Genomic DNA, 6,952 nt, shown 5'->3' with positions numbered 1-6,952 from the left:
TTTCCCTCAAAACACAGCCCCGACAGGAGATGCTTACTGCACAGATTTCTAAACGATGAAATGATCTGAGTTTGGCGACTTGGTCATAACGAAACTAAAAACAGTAAGATGAAAAAACAATAGTGTGATCGTCACACCTACAAAAAACAACTTTATACTTGGGTGAAATCAAGAGATGAGGAAAAAAAAGCTCAAACTAATATTTTCCAACCTTTCACTAACACCTAGGGCTAAAACCACATGTTTTGAAGGTCTTGCACTGTGTTATTATTAGAAGTCACAATTCTATTGATACTGATGAGTCATTTGTATCGGCGGAAACCAAGAACTTCCATCAACATCATGTTACACACAGTCACTGTGGCTTAGCTTTTTCTTTATTACTGGTCAAAGCAGCTTCAGCATGCTTATTGAAGCCCAAAAAAAAAAAAAAAGGAGGCGAACTCCACAAGGGAGTGCAAAGCGTTCCTTTCCCCAGCTGATCTCACTTTAATCATTCTTCTCAAGATAGCTTAGGATGCTCTGATCAACTTGTATCTGCAAAAGGAAGTTTATTTATAAACTTCAAAAAAGTAACATTTTCACTTTCCGATGAAAATAAGCAGAACTGAACTCCAAAAACAAACAACGAAACCATTTCTGAAAACACACGCCAGCTTTAAAATGACCCAAGGTCAGGTTTGGGGTTTTTTTTTTTAACCTTAATAACATGCAACAGATATAAACAAAATCTGTCATTACTTAAGGACTTGAACCACACAAAACAAAGTGGGGCTGGCCGCTGAGCACCCCCCTGCCCGCTGCCCTGCTCCGGGCACACATTCCTTACTCGTGCAGGGAGAAGTGGGGCAGGTCCAGGTTACACCAGGAAAGCCTAAGTTAATGGTTCAGGAAGGTTCCTTCTGGTGCTTCGGAGGAAATAACAGCATAGTCCCTTCCCTTTACTCTCATCCCCCTTCCCCTGGCCCCAGAAGAGTCCCAGAAAATTAAAAGGAAGTAAAAATCGGTTTTCTTGGGGGCTTCCCAGAAATGCTGTGATGCTTATGCAGTCTCGGCCAAGGCAGGAATATGTCCAGTTTTCTACCTGGGAACCAAGGTCGGCAGTGACCACAGATCTGAAAATAGCCTCCCAGCAGCTAAGTGGCTGAGGTGCTCTCCAAGGCAGCGCTGGTGCTGTGGGCAGATTACAGAGGGGCCAGCTGAGGGCTGTAACAGCTGCATGAGTCAGCACTCGCTGCTCGTAGGAAACTGCTGACATGCTGAATGACTCGCGCAGGCAGAAGGTGCACACACCTACCCGGGCAAAACAAAAACAAGGTCCATGCAAATCGGCCAACAGGAACCTCTCTTCCCTCGCAGTTCCTATTTTCCAAGGTTAAACCCCAAATAGACACAATCTATGCCACCACTCAAAAATAGTAGTCACAACTAATAATAATGAAGACTGGTAATAAACAACTCACTCTCCGTGTTGTGATGTGTGGAACAGCTGCGTTCAAATCTCACGAGCCAGTTAATTTTAACCGGTTTTAATTTTAACTGGATTTAACTGCTTTTCCTCCCTTCTGAAAAAAATCAAAATAGTTACCCTATCGACCACAAAAACTGGTAACAGACAAGCACAGTTCCTGTTTTTCAGAGGGGACTTACTTTCAAACCCACAATATCGAGATGCTTAACATAAGTGGAAACTTAAAATTTATTGTTTGATGTGGGAGCTTAAACCTGAACACAAACTCAGATCCCACAAACGTTCTGGTGTAATCACATCTCAGACTGAGTCCTACACATCTTTCATCTCCCTTCTCTCACTTAATACCAGAGCCAAAAATCTAAGAGGAAAATGGGTTGTCTGGAACTCAGGACACATTTTCCCACAGAAACAACGCTATGTTCAGAATATTCCATGAAGGCTGTCTCAAATTTAAAATATGAGTGAGAGGTTACATTTATAGTTTAAAAAGAGAAAATAATACTATAACAGTAGTTCTTCCAAAGCCAATTAAAAATTCTTGATTGACTGTCTGAGGAAACGTCTAATTAGAGGAAGATGGCGGACAGTCTTCTAGATGAGACTTTTGGACTCTGTTTAGTTTCACCCTGGTTCTCTAAGCATGATTTACATGGTTAATTTCACTTTAAAATGCATGACGTTCTCTTACTTTGTCATAACATACTACTAGAAAAATCTTTACAGTTGTGAGTACTGTTTGTTTTGTATGCTCCAAAAAGTTGATCAAGAGTCGGAAGAAAAAAAAAAAGAAAGGAAGAAGGGCTACAAAGAGGGGATACCAGGGAGAGGGGAACAGAAAGCAATGGAGTCAGGGAGAGAGGAAGGCACAGAGGCATAACTAAACAGAAGTCAGAGGAAAAGTAGGAATTAGGGAGAGGCGCTCCACTAGACAGTGTACTCCGAGAGAAGGGGCGGAACTCGTCACCCAGCTGCTCAGAGATCCGACCTCAAAGGAAGAATGAAAGAGTCCAGCAGGACATTTCCACAGACTGGCGCTAGATGGCGCCATCAACCCAACATAGCATGGTTGCTGGAGGCGTCTGCGTCGGGGAGGGGTAGAACGGAGGGCAGTTCAGACTCTTCACAGCTGGGTATTCAACCTGCAACACTTCTATCTAAAAGAAGCATGGCTTCATTAATCAATCAACTTCTCCAAACGTCCAGATGTCACCACCAACCGTGCTAAACGCACGGGGCATGCCAATTTTGAAATAGACTTAACTCAATTTTTATAATAAAACTGTGGGCTGGGGAGGCAGATGAGTGAAATCCATTGCTTTTTTTTTTTTCTTTTAAAATTCAACATTTAAGGATAATAGAATATTTCGGGTTTGCCGCTGCTACTGACTAACTGACAAAAATTCCTAATCATAGACCAAGTGGTTTTCCCCTGAAGCTCCGTTTAAATGTCAAATAACATACCATCTCATTACCCGGGTTTATGCGATCAGATCAAGTATCTGGCAAGAGAAAGGTGATGCTCGCTGACAAACATATTATCACATTAAAAATTATCTGCCCTTCTATTTTTTTAACATCTTTATTGGAGTATAATTGCTTTACAGTGGTGTGTTAGTTTCTGCTGTATAACAAAGTGAATCAGCTATATGTATACATATATCCCCACATCTCCTCCCTCTTGCGTCTCCCTCCCACCCTCCCTATCCCACCCCTCTAGGTGGTCACAAAGCACCGAGCTGATCTCCCTGTTCAATGCAGCTGCTTCCCACTAGCTATCTATTTTACATTTGGTAGTGGGTATATGTCCATGCCACTCTCTCACTTCATCCTAGCTTACCCTTCCTCCTCCCTGTGTCCTCAAGTCCATCCTCTATGTCTGTGTCTTTATTCCTGACAGGCCCCTACGTTCTTCAAAACCTTTTTTTTTAATTGTTTTTTTAGATTCCATATATATATGTGTGTGTGTATGTGTGTGTGTTAGCATACGGTATTTGTTTTTCTCTTTCTGACTTACTTCACTCTGTATGACAGACTCTAGGTCCATCCACCTCACTACAAATAACTCAATTTCATTTCTGCTTATGGCTGAGTAATATTCCATTGTATATATGTGCCACATCTTCTTTATCCATTCATCTGTCAATGGACACTTAGGTTTGCCCTTCATATTTTCAATATTACAGTGGTTTATATGCTCTAATCTGCTTGTCTATATTCTCTGTCTCCAGGGTTGGGTTTATAAAGAGCCCTCTCTTCGCTCAGAAATTCCCTCCCATCACTAGGGTACCTACCAGCGTATGAAATTCTACGAGTCCCATCTCTAGGGTTTTACTTCTTTGGCTTTGTCTCCTATTAATAAGCTGATGCTTCAGAAAGAATTAATGCACTAGGTATGCTCAGTTATTTATACCCCAGTAATATGGTTTTCATAAAAATCCTTTTCTGAGATTGGTTTTGCAAGGGAAGGAGGGGGCTGGTTAAGGACATTGGGTGGCCTAAGGGCAGCAAAGCACAGAAGAAGTCAGGGCAGAAAGCGGCCACTGGGAGAACTGAGAGTGAGCCTTGCTGGCTTCTTCAGGATTGCAGCAAGGACCGTCACCCTGATGCAGATCTTCCCAAGGAGATATATGAAAAGTAAGGGTTAATGCTAAGTATGTCTACATTTTCCTCTTGCTGAATGGGTAATAATGTCTTTTATAGTTAATTTCATTTTTTTTTCACAGTTTGACTCTTCAGGGCTCATTCATTTGCATAATATGGAAGCTTGAACCTATATAGATGTTCTACAAATCAATGCAAGTAATTCTCATACTAAATCAGCAGCTTTAATTTAAGCTCATCATTGTTTGCATAGAAATCTTTATGCACTCATCTGCTTGATTTTTTTAATCACTTAAAACCTCCAACAGTGACACACTAAGCATCTCCCCATTTAGCCATCTCCAAAATTTGAACTAAATACTGAAAAATAAGCACAGTACATTCATACGCTTGATCATTTCCCAAATTAAGCTTCAAACGCATGCTTCATGTTCCAGCAGCTCCAAGGATAATGCCGCTTGACTAAAGATGACAACTTGGACGTCCAGCCCAGGACAGAGCTGAGTCAGCGCTCTAAACAGTGACCCTGCAAACCCGGGGTAATCAGGGTCACTGCCAAACCAGCTGCCTAGCGAGTCCTTTAAAACCATTCAAATCTCCTGTTGAAGGTTGCAACATGCTAATCTGGCAAGATAATCTCTTCCTGAAATTGACTAGAATGAGAGCAAAGGTTACCTGCTTTTATCTGTTACTAGCAGCTAATATTTCTAATTAGGAACTCTAATGGAATTGGTTCTGAATGAAATTCCTCCTCTTCAGTAGAATAATCTACCTATTATAGAAATGGTTTCCTACACCTTTTCCTTCCTCATCCAAAAAGAAAGGAAGGAAGGAAGAAAGCTATAAACAAATTATTCACATAACAAGAGGGTAGGAGCATGAGTTACAGGAAAACCCTGGAACCAGAGTCATGGGATTCATGTTTTGTGTCTAGTTCTTCCTTTGTCTTTACATGTCATCACTTCCATGCTCTGATCCCCAGATGGACACTTAGAAGTGAGGAATGCAATTCTTAGAAAGTGAGTCAGATGAAAGACAACAGATACATTCACTCAGGTTCACTGAGAAATTATTTTTCAATTTTATCTTTCAGATAGATGCCAATAAAATATCCAGTATTTCATAGTGAGATGGCCTATATTTCCACTTCTGAGACCTGGTAGAGAGCAAAAAGGAAAAGGGCGTGCAGAATAGCACAGTGGTTAAGAGAACAAGTTCTAGCATCAGACACCTAGTGTCCAATCCCAGCTCAGCTACTCATTAGCTGGATGACATCTGTGCCTCACCTTCTAATGATCACACCTGCCTCTAGGTGGTTATATGGATTAAATGAGTTAATATCAGTAACACACATAGGAGGCTCCCAACACAGGTTAGCTACCACTAGATAAAAAGAAAATAGAGGAGTTTTAGCATACACTAAAGTCAATTTGTTTTAAATAGACACTGTCTGCACTCCTAAATTGTGCTAAGAATGGTCTATATAATCATCCTCGGTCTGCAGAGGCTGGAGACCCTCCCACTCTCGTGTGGGCAGGGGCTTCCGATAAGCTGGACTCACATTTTCACTAGAGACCCTCGACCGGGGCCCACACACATCAGCCAACTGGGAGGGCATGGCTGTGTAGCTTCTAATCATTCAAATATTGTCAAAACGACCCTCAATATGTCCAAAATAAGAATGCTAACTTGCATTTTTTTTCCAAGTATAGAAGCGAACAGTATTCTTGGCAATTAACAGTTCTGTTTTTATCAGGTTCTAAAGACACAGGTAAATAAATCAATTCTGGACTCTGTATACAGGAACAATTATTTGCCAAAATGACTCCACGGGTTATAGCGTGGTTTATGCAATACTCCAAAGGGCCACAGACAGGAGTAAATTAATAGGTTGAGGAGAGCTAGCCTCCAGTTTCAGACAGGCCCTAACGGTAGTTCACTCCACAATTCCTCGAGGAGGACAGCTCCAACCTCCCAACCCGGTCACATTCCCCAGTACATCCTCCAGTGCATAAAATACCTTTCCTTCACAGAACTTGCAATAAGTTATCTGTGGCTGTCTGATAAATGCCATCCCTCCTACCAGATGGGGTGCTTCATGGGGGCAGGGCCAGGACTGGCTTTGCTCTCCGCTAGCACCATGATCACCTAGCACTGCGCCTGCCACGTAAGAGATACTCAGTATACGTTTGTTTAGTGAATGAATGAGGCACTTGCCTCTAAAGGATGGCATTTCTGGACACTTAGCCCATTTTATGGCATCCATGAGCTCCTGTTGCTCAGGAGAATACAGGAAAATAAAACCTGCCGATAATCTGTTGGTACTAGGAGACGAAGCAAACTTCCTGAGCGGCACCTTCACTTTGTTTCTCTACTTAAAAGAATGGGAGTAAACACGCTGGGCTCTCCCAGCTTTAAACTCCAAAGTGAAAGTCCAAGCTAAGCCTTCTATGGAGTAGACTTGTGAAGAGTCCGGAGGAAACTCCTGAAGCAATCGCAGGGGAGAGACAAAAGGATGGCGCAAGACTAACTTTGACAACAGACTTGGAAACTCAAAAAGTTTTCTTCTGCGACTAACCTGGAGTTTGTCCACATGCCAGCTGCAGGCTCAGAAACAAATGGAGATAATCACGAGAAGTATGGGAGGACTGGAAAGGGGAGGATTTAAACGCTTGGGAAAGGAGAAGATGAAAGCTGACACAAGCAGGAGAGGGAACTGGCAACCAGGCAGCCGCTTGCAGGGGCATCAGCGCCGTGTCCTACTGCCACCAGGAGAGGAACGAAGAGGTCAGGGAAGCAAATGACACATCTCAGAACCAAAGGCCAATTTATTATCAGGCTGAGGAACAAAAGAGAAGTTAACCAGGGGAATATGCT

At 42.3% G+C, this 6,952-nt stretch overlaps 1 long non-coding RNA gene across 1 annotated transcript; it reads right to left on the bottom strand.

Moving 5' to 3' along the window:
- Window positions 1-284: 284 nt before the first annotated feature.
- On the bottom strand, window positions 285-1,703 carry LOC112390768 (uncharacterized). Its single transcript, XR_003001327.1, has 3 exons — window positions 1,464-1,703; window positions 1,085-1,293; window positions 285-537 (listed from the first exon to the last, which is right to left on the bottom strand). It is a non-coding gene; the product is annotated as an uncharacterized LOC112390768 (long non-coding RNA).
- Window positions 1,704-6,952: the final 5,249 nt, after the last annotated feature.

This window comes from Neophocaena asiaeorientalis, unplaced genomic scaffold, assembly GCF_003031525.2.
Source record: "Neophocaena asiaeorientalis asiaeorientalis breed wild unplaced genomic scaffold, Neophocaena_asiaeorientalis_V1.1 scaffold232, whole genome shotgun sequence".
NCBI classification, from domain to species: Eukaryota; Metazoa; Chordata; class Mammalia; order Artiodactyla; family Phocoenidae; genus Neophocaena; species Neophocaena asiaeorientalis.
Note: the sequence above shows the minus strand (reverse complement) of the source record. Positions and strands in the feature narration are given on the sequence as shown.